The sequence below is a fragment of the Triticum dicoccoides genome, chromosome 3B (assembly GCF_002162155.2).
Source record: "Triticum dicoccoides isolate Atlit2015 ecotype Zavitan chromosome 3B, WEW_v2.0, whole genome shotgun sequence".
NCBI lineage: Eukaryota > Viridiplantae > Streptophyta > Magnoliopsida > Poales > Poaceae > Triticum > Triticum dicoccoides.
Window position 1 is genome coordinate 839,217,992 of NC_041385.1, and position 12,931 is coordinate 839,230,922.

Sequence of the window (12,931 nt, forward strand, 5' to 3'; positions counted from 1 at the left end):
CACACACTCTCGACCTCCTCCCGGCGTGCCACCGCCCCTGCTCCTCCCTCCTCCAGGAGGACGCGCCGCCGCCCCTATTCTTCCTTCCTCCTGTCGGCGGGTCAGGTCCCTCAACATCGCGGCGTCGGAGGCGGACGCAAGGCCGGTGCTAGTGCCGGGGGGCAACAAGGCCCCGGCGGCTGCGTGGAAACCTTCTCCCAAGCCGCCGCGGAAGGCGCCAGAGAAGCCTCCGGCCGCTGACCCGGTCAAAGAGGATGAGTTGCAGGGCGTGAAGAAGGACGCGGGGGCCGCCACTGCTGTTGGCGACGACGGCACTAGGAAAGGGAACTCGTCCCCATTGCCGCCGCCGAGGAAGCTGCAAGATGCGCCGGCGGTGAACCTCAACGCGTCCTGCTCCTCAGAGGCCTCCGTGGAGTCGCTTCGCGGCCAGGCCCCAGGCGGAAGGACGGAGAGGGGCTGGTCCCGGCCGACCGCGCCCAAGCGTGGGAAGGCTGCGTCTAAGGTGGTGGAGAAGCACGCCGATGTCGCGGAGGTTGCCGCTCCGGTGACGCCGGAGGCCGTCCGAGGGAGGAGCCGGTGCGCCTGGGTGACTCCGACCACCGGTGAGTTCTTGCTTCCTGAATCCTGATGGTTTGCTTATCTAATCATTTATGCAGTATGCTTGCAATTTGTGCTTGTTCAGAACTGTCAGCTACTTATAAACACTAGAATCTTCAGTGTCCAATCATGTGTTGCAATTTCTGTCATCTTTTATATTTTAGCATGATTAGTCACTCACCTATTTCCTCTGATTTAGTTGGAGATGCTGCTGCTATTTGTTCAGATTGGGGGAGGCTAGAGAGGCTTGCTTGATGTTGTGTTTGCTACGTCAGAGAGCAGTGAGAACTGAGATTTGGGTGGGGGGTGGAGGTAGCAGGGAGAGGATGTTTACTCGATGGAAGAGTGCAGGGTATGTTGCTTGCTAGTGCTACTGTGTGTGTTATTGTGTTGTTTTGTAGTATTTCTGAACTGTTAGAGATATTGTCGCAGTGAGATTTTGTTCCCAATATGGATATATGGTCTTTTCCAGTGCATGGCAAAACTAACTAATGATTGGGTGGTAACCTCATGATTAGGTGGTGCATGCAGGGCACGCCTCCGAGGTAGCCGATGCCTACTGTATCCAGTGTTCTGCTGGATCCGGTGCCACCTCAAAGAACACCTTCTTCTGGCTGGGCATTGAACGCCTCAGGGACGACGAGGTGCAGCAACTGGGGTGGAAGCAGTTCAACTACATGATGAAGAATTGAGTGAAGGGGTTAAGACGGTTGCGTTGTGCATGCGCTGCTTGCTTGCCGGTGAGTGTCACCATTGTGACTAGGTGTTCTTTGTTGCCTATGCCCTCTGTAGTTTAAGGTGTTTGTTCTTTTAGCAGCCCATAAAATACTGCAATGTAAACGATTGTCTTCTCTATGTCTACAACATGCACTAGAAGTATAGAACTAATGGCAGTGTTTTGTCTATACAATATATTAGTATATCATATATGTTTTTGTTTCTAAGTGTATTATAAATTAGTATAGACTATCTATCATCCTTTCATTCAGTCTTTGCAAAGAAGTTCAGTTGCCTTCCGTATGGTTTTATCAACAGTTCTTTTGTGCAGTTGACACAATGGTATGCTGTTTGTGTATAGTTTTATCCACCATTTATAGGGAATACATACATTTCTTAGGTTTCCTTGCTGCAAATGTTAAAAAACTTAAATACAGTGAATGAATGTATTTTTAGATGGAAAACGCCATTTCCAGTAATAGTTGGACAACCTCAAAAGAATTGCTCGAGTAACATGTTTTCAAGTAGCAGACTGCATAATCTTTCAAATTATAGGCAATGCTATACAAGAAACACGACCTAGGAGTTTTTTTTACGGTGCACTGATGTAGGAGTTAGTATAGTACTTTGTATTTCCTTCTGAGCCGGTGCTTAAAAGCTACTCCCTCCGTCCCATAATGTAAGACGTTTTTTGACACTACAATAGTGTCAAAAAACGTCTTACATTATGGGACGGAGGGAGTAATACGCACCTGGGATTGGTTAGGACACTGTTACCAGATACGTTTTCAATTTCAGTCCATGGTGGAGATTTAGTGGAGCTGGAGAAAGTGAGCATGTAATGATATAATCAGTACAATGGCACAGAGCCAAATCAGAACTCATGAAAGTGGACATTTCTCAGTTATGATTGATCACAGTACGTTAGAAAATACTCCCTCCGTTCCTAAATATAAGTCTTTGTAGAGATTCCACTATGAACCACATACGGATGTATATACATGCATTTTAGAATGTAGATTCACTCATTTTGCTCCGTATGTAGTTCATAGTGAAATCTTTACAAAGACTTATATTTAGGAATGGAGGGAGTAGTAAAATGCAGCAATTTAGAACTAAGACGCACAATGAAACTAATTGAACATGACCGAGAACTAATGGTAGTGCTTTCCGCTGCGGCAACTTACTTTTGGTTTCACTCATGACAACATTTTCTCAAGATTTTTACTTTGCATGAGTTGGCTTTTGGAGGCAATTTCATCTTATTCTTTAGTTATTTAGTCAAAATTATCACAAGACATGATCCTAATTGTTTCCAGATCTATATCTTTGTTCAATATGCCTTCGCTGAAATTCTGAACAAGCTAAGGTGCTAAGCTCGTGGTGTAATTCTTATGGTGGAGGGAATCATAATTGATATTGGGACAAAGTCCGGCCTGGCGGCTATGCACGTACAAGTATAACTACATCGTCTGTCTTCACTGAGTTCCAAAAGAAATTCGTCAAAATCAAATATCACGACACTCTATTTAGGCTAAACAGAAGTGCCTTCAGTTTACGAGATCTCAGAAATTTTGAGAATAGTAGCACATGATCTGCAATTGTGTCTTTGCAAGTTTTACTGATTTTGTGTTTTTTTGTTGCAAGGTCCTAAAGCAGTTTACCCTTTTGATCCCTAGATTTTCTTACTAATTGTAGATTGTTGAAATTTCTTGCAAATAAATAGACAATATGTTTGGGGTTTATCTGAGTGCCTAGCATGGTGCAACAGTTATATTTCTCATCAACGATGTTGAAAGAGCTATAACTTATATCGATCTCTGATTCAAATTCTTTTTTTCTAGGGAGGGCATTGCAACTATTCATGGTGAGCACCATATAAGTAATTTAGTCTATATTAATTAGTTTCCACTAGAAACAAGTTGTGGTCATGGCGTGCTATCTATCCCAAGTCCTCTTTCTGGCCACGGTAGCCAAATCATATAAGTTATTTCTGTATGATCTGACCTAAGCATTACTGTTTGCAAGTAACCTTCCATATCAAAATCAACTTCTGTATGATCTGACCTGTTGAGCTCATCACAAAGACCATAAAATCGGCTCTATCCCTGATGTCCGATAAAAAAGGGGAACTATAGCCTCAGATCGAAAAAGTTTCTTTTCTTTTGTGATTTTGCAGCGGGACTTGTGCAATTGGTAGATAGCATTTGCCTTCCGAAATTTTTCCTTGAGACCATGAGAGTCTGAAGAAAAATGATTAATTATTAATGTTGTTATATTTATGCAAGTTGAATGCTATTAAAAATTTCTTATTTCCCTTATCGGGAATGAATTGTGATTTATACTAGCTGTTAGACAAATATTGGAACACAGTGTGCATGATAGTTCTTTTTAGAATACGTAAAGAACTTTGTGTCCCGATGAACTCATAGAAAAAGAGATTTGAGATTATGTCCAAGCCTAAAGAAGGGCCACGTCTAAAATAGAACACCACACCCCTTTTTAAAATTACTGATGGGTTGATGTTGTTCCATGTCGTGGCGGGGACGGTCGTGTAGCAGCCGTATGCGCACTGCTTGTGCTGGGCGCCGATCTGGAGGCCCCTGATCGGAAGGGACGCCACTGGAGTTGCTGCGGGAGATGGTAGCGGTACACCCAGTGGCAAGGCACCATATGACAGACAATTGTGGTCTGCATTTTTTTAACCAAAATATTGAACATGTTCTGATTTTACCAGAATACTGATGTGGACATTCAAGTTGCAATAGTGGAGCTGGATGTGCTGCTATAGATTGGTCCTTGCAGCTTATGAAGGCATCAACTATTGGCGGCACAAAATTGTGGAGCTTAAGATTCCCCACCCTTATTTCTGAAGGAAAGCTAAAGTTCGGGGTGCTAATCTCCGAGGATTTTCTCAATGGTGAACATTTTTCTTTTGTTTCTCTTGTTCTAATCTATACCTCAAGATGCAATAGTTCTTATTGTACTGCTTGGATTGCTCTCTCATTGTAATCAATATTGTTAATTAATATATAATAATCATATATTTTTCATGCAGGAGGGTTTATTTAACACTAACAAGCATTTCAAGTTTTTATATGGTAATATGGTGATAGGTTGGAATGTTTGATCACCCAGGAATGTGGATTACTATTGCAGGATATTTTTCCTCTTGATGGTGCTTCCACTGAATGTTATGCACCCCTGTACAACCATATATCTAACTTTAAATGTTATGCACCCCTGTACAACCATATATAAGTTTGCATGTTCATTCAGAAGATTATATTGACTATTCAATTCAGGGTTCAACCTTTGAATAACATAGTTATGGCTCAGTAGTTTGAGATTCTATTGTGCAACTGGATATTGATAGACATCTAGACCAATAGCTGCGTTTTATTTTCTTTATCCCTTTTAGAAACTTACACGCTAACTTGGTGGATTAAACCGGTGTTCTAATTAAATGATAAATGAGTATAAGGATTTTCTTTTTTTACTGTTATATGACAAAATGAATGAACATGTGATCGCTATCCAGATTAGTCAGGCCATCTTGCAAATAACTATGGGATACATTACTGATATTTTCTTAGGATGGCCAAATAGACATGCATTCTTTGATAGGTTAAATTTTGTCATTCTTTGTACTTATTTGCTCAATCTTTGTAGTGAAATAGTGCAAGATGAGGAACTGGCTCAACTTCAGAGTTTCAGTTAAGTGCACAGTTAAAGAAAAATTATAACAACTCGGATGCAGCTCAGAGGTCAAATATCATGATGCAGAGTAGGCACTAAACCTAATGTATCTACTTGATTTTGTTGTTGCAGATTAAATGGTTATCTTATCTGTACACAACTGATTAGGCAGTATAGCAGTACCCGCACGTTTTGTTTCACCGAGCCGTGTTGCTTATGATTTTGAATTCGAACGGATCTGCTTCTGTTCACTAAAGAAATAAATGCATGGATAGAGAAGGTATGCTCTAAGTTGTTTTCCCTTAGTTTAAAGGAAGGATTAGTAGTACATGTAACTGTCTTTTCTTTTCTTGGTATTCAAATAAGAACAAATCACTGTTGATGTTTAAACTCTCTAGAATCTCGTAAATTTTATTATTCCTCTTAAACTTCTGATACAAAATTGGAGTTGTAAATTATTTATTCTGGCACAACCAACTGCTTCTTCTTCCGCCTAGCTTGCTTTCGATGAAGTATTCCTGGTGACCTGGTCAATAGACTGCACTTGCCTATTCCAAGCACATACATGCCTAAGGATGTCCTGTAAGAAAAGCTTTAACGAAATCACTTTGGTTTGTAAATGTCCTTGAGGATTGAATTAATAGAAACTAGCAATTCTTCTGCCTAAACTGATTCCTGCAAATTTTCTTGCCGAACTACTACATGGTAATACTTTCTCCATTCCATATTCTAATGCACATAGTTTTTTGCCTAGATTCCGAAATGTAGTGCGCATAAGCTGCTTTGGACTAAAGTAAGGTTATGATTTGATAGCTGCCTGGGATAGACAGTAACATCTCATCATGCAACATGGTAAGTAAGGTCTTTTGTCCATTGTTTGTCATGGTTTATTGTTGTTTCTAATAGCTACCACTTGTAGATTTATCTTCCATGTGAATCCATCGGTCGATACATCTTGTACGTTATCCACAAAGGCACATCGATTATCTATTCTGGACCCTATTCATACAACACAACCGTTGGAGATGGAAAATCCGAGGCACTTAGTGAAATCAAAAGGTTTTGTGAGAGAATTCAAAGAAGCACTCAAAATAAAGCTATCAGGATAGCATTCTGATATATCAAAATGGCAACGTTTATTTCCTAATGGTATTCCAATGAGCGTAGACGGGTAATTAATTCATAATACAAACATTTATTTTTTTTACCATCATATTAAATATAATAATAATTTTTCCATTTTATGCTCTTGTGGAATGGTAAAGACTTGGCGAAGCCGGTTTGCACAGCGAGTATTTTCCGTTACACATGTGCTTAGACCTTCCACGTGAAACATATACTTTTGCAGGATGGGTATAAGTTGAGGAAGCAACTTTTTATTATACTTTCTCAAACATCATGCAAATGAAGCTAAAGACAACTTTCATAATATTGTGCGAGAATTTCTTAAGCGCATCAAGTAGATCTCAATAGTTTGTAATAGATTTTGAGTTGGATCATCACTTTATATATATTCATTGTTAGTTTGCCATTTTGTTATCAGTTTATATTACAAGTGAAGTGGACTTCAATTATTATGCAATTGTGACAGTGTTATATTATCCTAGCTGTGAAATTTAGCATGCATTATCTTTATATAACTTCAGCAAAATATTTCACAAGCCCGTGGCAACCAGGTTTTTATGTCAATCCACCATATTTTCCAGCCAGTTGGGGAACTGAGTGCGGTAGCGGAGCTGTGGGAGTGGTGGACATGCAATGAGGGAAGGACAAAGAATAGAGGATTAGGAAGGACGGATGGAGGTGTCGGAGCTGAGAGAAAAGAGGGAAATATCGAAGGGAGCTGGAATGGAAAGAAAGCGAAGTTGTGCCCCAAGGTTAGAGTGTGATCGTGCTATAAATGTTACCTTTTATCAATGCCCGTGTTCATTCTCGAAGGCTCCACACAATCATTGTGAAGGAAGATGGCAAACTCATTGAGGACAATCATTGTGGTGATTTCTAAGCTCAATTTCTGGTGGAGTAGTCTCATGACAAATTAAGAGGACAACCCATGAGTAACTCATAAATTTATAAAATCACCTTGTTTTTTCATGCATATTCATGTTACCTACAAACGTTAGATGTGATTGATTTAGGGAAGAAACAATGGAAGAGATGGTGGTTTTGCAATGTAAAATATATGTCTGAATCAAGTATTGTTTATTTAATCATCTATTTCATTTTTTTCAAAATAATAGTCGGTTTGATTTATTTACAAGCATTTGTTCGTAGCAACGCACGGGCACCTTCAATCAGCAAAATATTTCAGAAGCCCGTGGCAACGCACGGGCATTATACTAGTATGGAGTTAGGATGCAGCAAATGGGAGACAGTTGTATGGGATACATTCAACTGTTATACGCGGTTGTGGCATTTATCTCCTTGATGTGTTTGTGTTGTACCAGATGACATGATTTGCACTTTGAATAATTTATTGAAGGACTCACTACAGAGCAACTCCTCCGTTATCTTTTTGTGTCAATTTTTTGTTTGCTTGGTTCAGTTTTAAACGTATTTTGGCTTGCCACTTATCTTCAACAATTATTAATACTGCCGATATCATGTAAACAAAAGTTTTATCCAAAGCAAAGATCCTTGAGATTTTTGCATAGAACCGGATATAATCATTTGAACCATGCAAATGTACACCAGAGTTCTTATTAGAATCACTTGTATCTTGCAGCTCACTCGGTTCAAAACAGTGACGACCCCCTCTTTGTGATATTTCGAATTTTGATCAACATTCCTGAAGAAATCTATGTACAACAATTGAGCTCATTGTTGTGATCTACCATCGTCAAAGACCTTGATATTTGTGACATTTATCGCCTGCTGGTGGCGTGGGTGTTGGCCAGGACATTTCCGTAGTCCTCGATGCCGTCTCCCTTCTCAGTACCAGGATCTCCCCGCAGCCTCCTTCTTGAAGCGTTGATTCTGCCGCTGCCCATATAGGTTTTTATCTACTACGCAATGCATGTCTCTCATTAGCAATCTGCAGAAGTCATATACAATAGATATCTGAATGCTATAAATACGACACTAACATGCTGAAGTCATATACCCCAGAAGAACTAAAAGCTGCCGTTTCATTCAGGCTCTCATTAGCAATCTGCAGTGTAGTAATATCTTTGAATCATTATTTATATATGAAATCTACCATATTATTTTTTCAAATTGTTATCTTATTTGATATGTCAGATATGTGGATGTTACTCTGAAAATTCACGAGAAATTCCCGCCGCAATGTCATCATCTAGTTACCTCAAGTGCAAGGTTCCACAAATGTACTTGCAAATTGGGAAGCAAGAAAATTCGGATGTACTATGAACTTTGCAAAACAGAAAAAAAATCTTCAGTTTGTTCACATAATCAAGACCTTAGAATTCATGTTTGTTCCAGATTTTATTCATCTCGGTCGTGGTGACGGGGCTGATGTTCGATTCTGAATTTCTGACGGTACTCTCGTCATCTGGGAATCCTCTGATTAGCTTGCAAATGCACCGTGAACTCAGAGATGCGCCAAGTGTGCCGTCCATGGCTTCACATCTTCAAAGGTCAGACGAGAGCAAGCAGATTGGGAAAGCTTGATGATGTCCAGCTCCCTTTATAACGAAACCAAGATTAAACTCGGAGCCTGTTGATTCGGAGAGAGTAACATAGCACACTTCACTGAACTCAACAAATACATGTCGTGGTTCACTATAAAAATACACTATGGACTCCAGAGTAAAGAGCATAACATTTAAGCTTTGATGACTCACCGCCGCAGCATAAGTCGCCGCCGCCCGTGACTGGGCTGCCTGACGCGTCGGAGCCCGCCGACGCCCATGGCAGGGCCAGCCACCGCTGCCGTAGCCATCGCTGGATCTGACGCGCCTCCTCACGCAAAAGGGCTCCGCACGACCCGTGAGACGCCGGAGAGAGGAGGATCCCCGTCACCGCCGTCGGCCCCTCACATCCCGGCGGCGTCCTCTGGCGGCGACGGGGTGAGGGAAGGTAGGCGGGTTCGGTCCCTGTGGCGGCTAGGGCTGGGGAACCACCCAAGTCGCCCAAGCGGGGGCGACGCGGGGGTCGTTACGCGGGGCTGTGACAGATGCGACTCGTGTGAACTCGGCGGCCGGCGCTGTCACTCTGCGCCAGAACCGCGCTGCATAAGCCGACCGTGTGGTGAACCATCCAATCTTGTCCCAAGCCCATTTATAGGAGTCCACCGCATCCGACACTTGTACTCATGTATCGATAAGATGTGAATTTGACAAAACCAACTTATGCTTCCAATTTAGTCTCTTTTTCTTGTGTTTGCGAATGTTATATTAGTCATCACGTGCATTGCGCATGCACGATTACTACTCCAACCATACACATTTTTGTATAAACTTATTATTCACAAAAACTAACATAAAACGGGTTTTCCTAGAAATCGGCTAAAAAATCATTTTCTAGTTCTATCGCTAATCTCCAACTATTATTCAAACAACATGTGGAGGAAAGGCGTATTTTCGGGAGCAATAGGGCGAGCGTAGGAGGAAGGTCTATCCATCCGGAATTCAGGATCAACAACTGCTGACTAAGATGAGATGACGGGAGAGTTTAAAAAGTTTGCACGCTGGCTGGAAGTCGTTTTCTCGCTGGCATCAAAACACCATCGATACCATGGGACAACGCAACCTCCGCCGTTCCGGGGCCGCCGCCTCCGCATCTTACTGCGGGATCAGGAGAGATCGTCGCCATTGTTTCTCAAAGAAGAAACAGAAAAACCCTCATCATCACCGCGAAGTCGACAGCGGCGGCCTGACGGCGTCTCTCTGCGACGACGCGCTCGCCGACATCTTCGCCCGGCTGCAGGGCGCGGCCGCGGTGGTCCGCTGCGCCGCCACGTGCCGGCGCTGGGGCCGCCTCGTGGCCACGAGGGCAGCCGTCATCTCCCGCTGCCTGCCGCCTCTCGGCCGCTCCTTCCCGGACCTTGCCGTCGGCCTCTTCCACCAGGAGATAGACTGGCCCACCACGCGCGGCGGGGACGCGTCGTCGTCGCCTCGGCCGTATTTTGTCCCGACACCCTCGGGCGCTCGCTTCCTCCGTGAGGGCCGGGGGTCTTTAGGTGTCGCGGGACCAGACAACGGCCACGGGCTCCTCGACCACTCGCGTCCGACCGCATCCCGGAACGGCCGCCTCGTTTTGGAGCTCCGGCACCACATGCGCCACGATCGCGCCGCAGACGGCCTCCGGCTCGCCGTATGTAACCCAATGACGTCTGACAACATCGTTGTCGTCTCGCCTTTGGTCTTAGGAAGTAAGAACAAAACCAAGATACTGGACTACAGCTGCGCGTTGCTCACCAGCCACGACCTCTGTTCGCCTGGCTGCCTCGACTTCTTCCGTATTCTGCTCATCTACAACCACCACCGCAGCGGTGGGTTGTCAACGGTGCTCCGGTGCTACTCCTCGGACACTGGTCGCTGGGGACCGGAGACTAAATCCATTGTCAAGATACCTAGTTCTAAGATCAGCAACATCGGCCCCGCCGTGGTACACCGCGGGGTGGCATACTTGGCTCTCGAGCAGTGCATGTTCGGGGTGCGCCTGGATCGGACTGAGGAGGACCATACAATGGACATGCACCTCGTGCCGTGTGACACCTCAAAATTTAGCCAAAGCAACCGCCTGATGGGCGTCTCATCGGACAATCGGCTTTTCTTGATGCATTGTTGTTTCAGGGCAATCCCAAAAATAAAATTGTGGAAAAAGCTCGTGCTGAAGCTAACTTATCTCGAGTTTGCACATGAAGATGACATCCACACCGGTAAGATATCTACCATTCGTGAAATTCTGTCGATGAAGCAAATTGGGAAGCAAATGGAGGTGGCATACTACCCCCCTGCGATCAAGCTCCGATGGTTTGGCGAGAAGAGTGGGATCTTGTTGTTCACCATGGGAGAGCGTAGCGGGCACAACGGCACAACTTTCGGGAAGAAGTGGTTGGCAAGGTGGCGGATGATGGGCACTCGTGGAAGAACCTGCTCGGGTATGAGATGGATATGGCGGCCTACCTTGCCTCCGTCGTCCAGAGATCCTTCACTTGAATGAGCACACTCTCCCGTGCGGCCACATGAGATCCGTCGGCCACATGTATGGTCTCCCATGCGGCGCCTTGTAGCCAGAACAGAGCAACTCCTCTGTTATCTTCTTGTTTCAATTTTTTGTTTGCTTGGCTCGGTCTTAAAACGTATTTTGGCTTGCCACAGATCTTTAACAACTATTAATACTGCAGATATCATGTAAACAGAAGTTATTTGGTGTTAACCCAAAGCAAAGATCCTTGAGATTTTTGCATGAACCAGATATAATCATATGAACCATGCAAATGTACACCAGAGTTCTTATTTGAAGTTTTGGTACCTTGCAGCTCACTCGGTTCAAAACAGTGACGACCCCCTCTTGGTGATATTTCGAATACTGATCAACATTCCTGAAGACATCTATGTACAACAACTGAGCTCGATGTTCTGTTCTACCATCGTCAAAGACCTTGATATTTGACATTTTTCGCCTGCTGGTTCAGTGGGTGTTGGCCAGGACATTCCGTAGTCCTCGATGCCGTCTCCCTTCTCAGTACCAGGATCTCCCCGCAGCCTCCTTCTTGAAGCGTTGATTCTGCCGCTGCCCATGTAGGTTTTTATCAAAGAGGAAATAGAAGATAGCCCACAGGTCTGGTTATTAAGGGCCTGTTTGGTACGCGTCCTGGCTTCCGTGCCTGATAAAAAGTGGTGCCTGGACATAGCCTGGAAACTGGAAATTTTATGCCTGGCCAGGCATGGGCTGTTTGGTTGCATACCTGGCCTGAAAAAAGTTTACTGCAAAAAGCATTCCAGTTCAGGGCTAACTCACAAGAGAAACCCGTTGAATAAAGTACTACTTGTAGCCAGGCTGCCTCCAGGCGACCGGTTCCTTGTGCCTGAGCCAGGCTAATCAAGTAGCCTGGGTCATGGGCCAGGCTAATCAAGGTTTTGTGGTCACCAGGCCAGGCTAGCTTCTGCTCATGTGGACTCCAGCCAAACATGGTTCAGGCAGTTTTCAGGCATGGTACAGGCCAGGCGCGAACGGACGAGGACGCCATCCAAACTGGCCCTAAATCCAATAATTTTCGTGATTTATTTCTAAGAATAATTGCCACTATTTTTCTACTATATGTATGGATTTTAACATGCTGAAGTCATATTCCCCAGAAGAACTAAAAGCTGCCGTTTCATTCTGGCTCTACATTAGCAATCTGCAGTGTAGTGACATCTTTGAATCATTATTTATATATGAAATCTATCATGTTTATTTATTCAAATTGTTATCTTATTTGATATGTCAGATATGTGGACGTATCGGTGTGTCATAGGTCATCTGCACTTAAAAAATTAAGACTTCCCTAGCCTCCCGAGTCGCTTCAGGCCACTCCAGAGGCGCCGCCGTGGCCACCTCGGAAGCCCTCGCACATAGCGCCATTCACCACACCGCCGCCGGAGGAGGCCGGCCGCCCGGCGGACAGCGGCGGCGGGGCATCTCCGACTTATTTTTCTTCTGTTCTTCTCCTTGGCGGTCAACTTTCGATCTGGCCCTTGGCTTTCTGATCTGTCCATGGCTTGCCTCCCGATCTGGCGACTAGTCCATGGCCTGGAGTACGGGGCTGGTGTCTGGACGTATCCACACGGTTGCTTAGTCTGAGTGCACCGGCAGCTAATGGTCGCAGTGTGGCAGATCTGCTTTGATTGCGTCACGGGGAATTGGATCCGGCATGGCGGCGGCCTCGTTGCGGATTGCGGTCGATCTGGTGGTTTACTCGCAAACTATAACAAAGTCTTGATGCAGAGGGATGGTTGTGCAGCAACGG

The 12,931-nt window shown here is 44.4% G+C and overlaps 1 long non-coding RNA gene across 2 annotated transcripts; it reads left to right on the forward strand.

Moving 5' to 3' along the window:
* Nucleotides 1-899: 899 nt before the first annotated feature.
* On the forward strand, nt 900-5,311 carry LOC119282585. 2 transcript variants are annotated; one of them, XR_005138795.1, is made up of 5 exons: nt 900-949; nt 1,116-1,337; nt 3,159-3,181; nt 3,873-4,234; nt 4,987-5,311. It is a non-coding gene; the product is annotated as an uncharacterized LOC119282585 (long non-coding RNA). The 2 variants fall into 2 exon arrangements; XR_005138794.1 differs by lacking the exon at nt 3,159-3,181.
* Nucleotides 5,312-12,931: the final 7,620 nt, after the last annotated feature.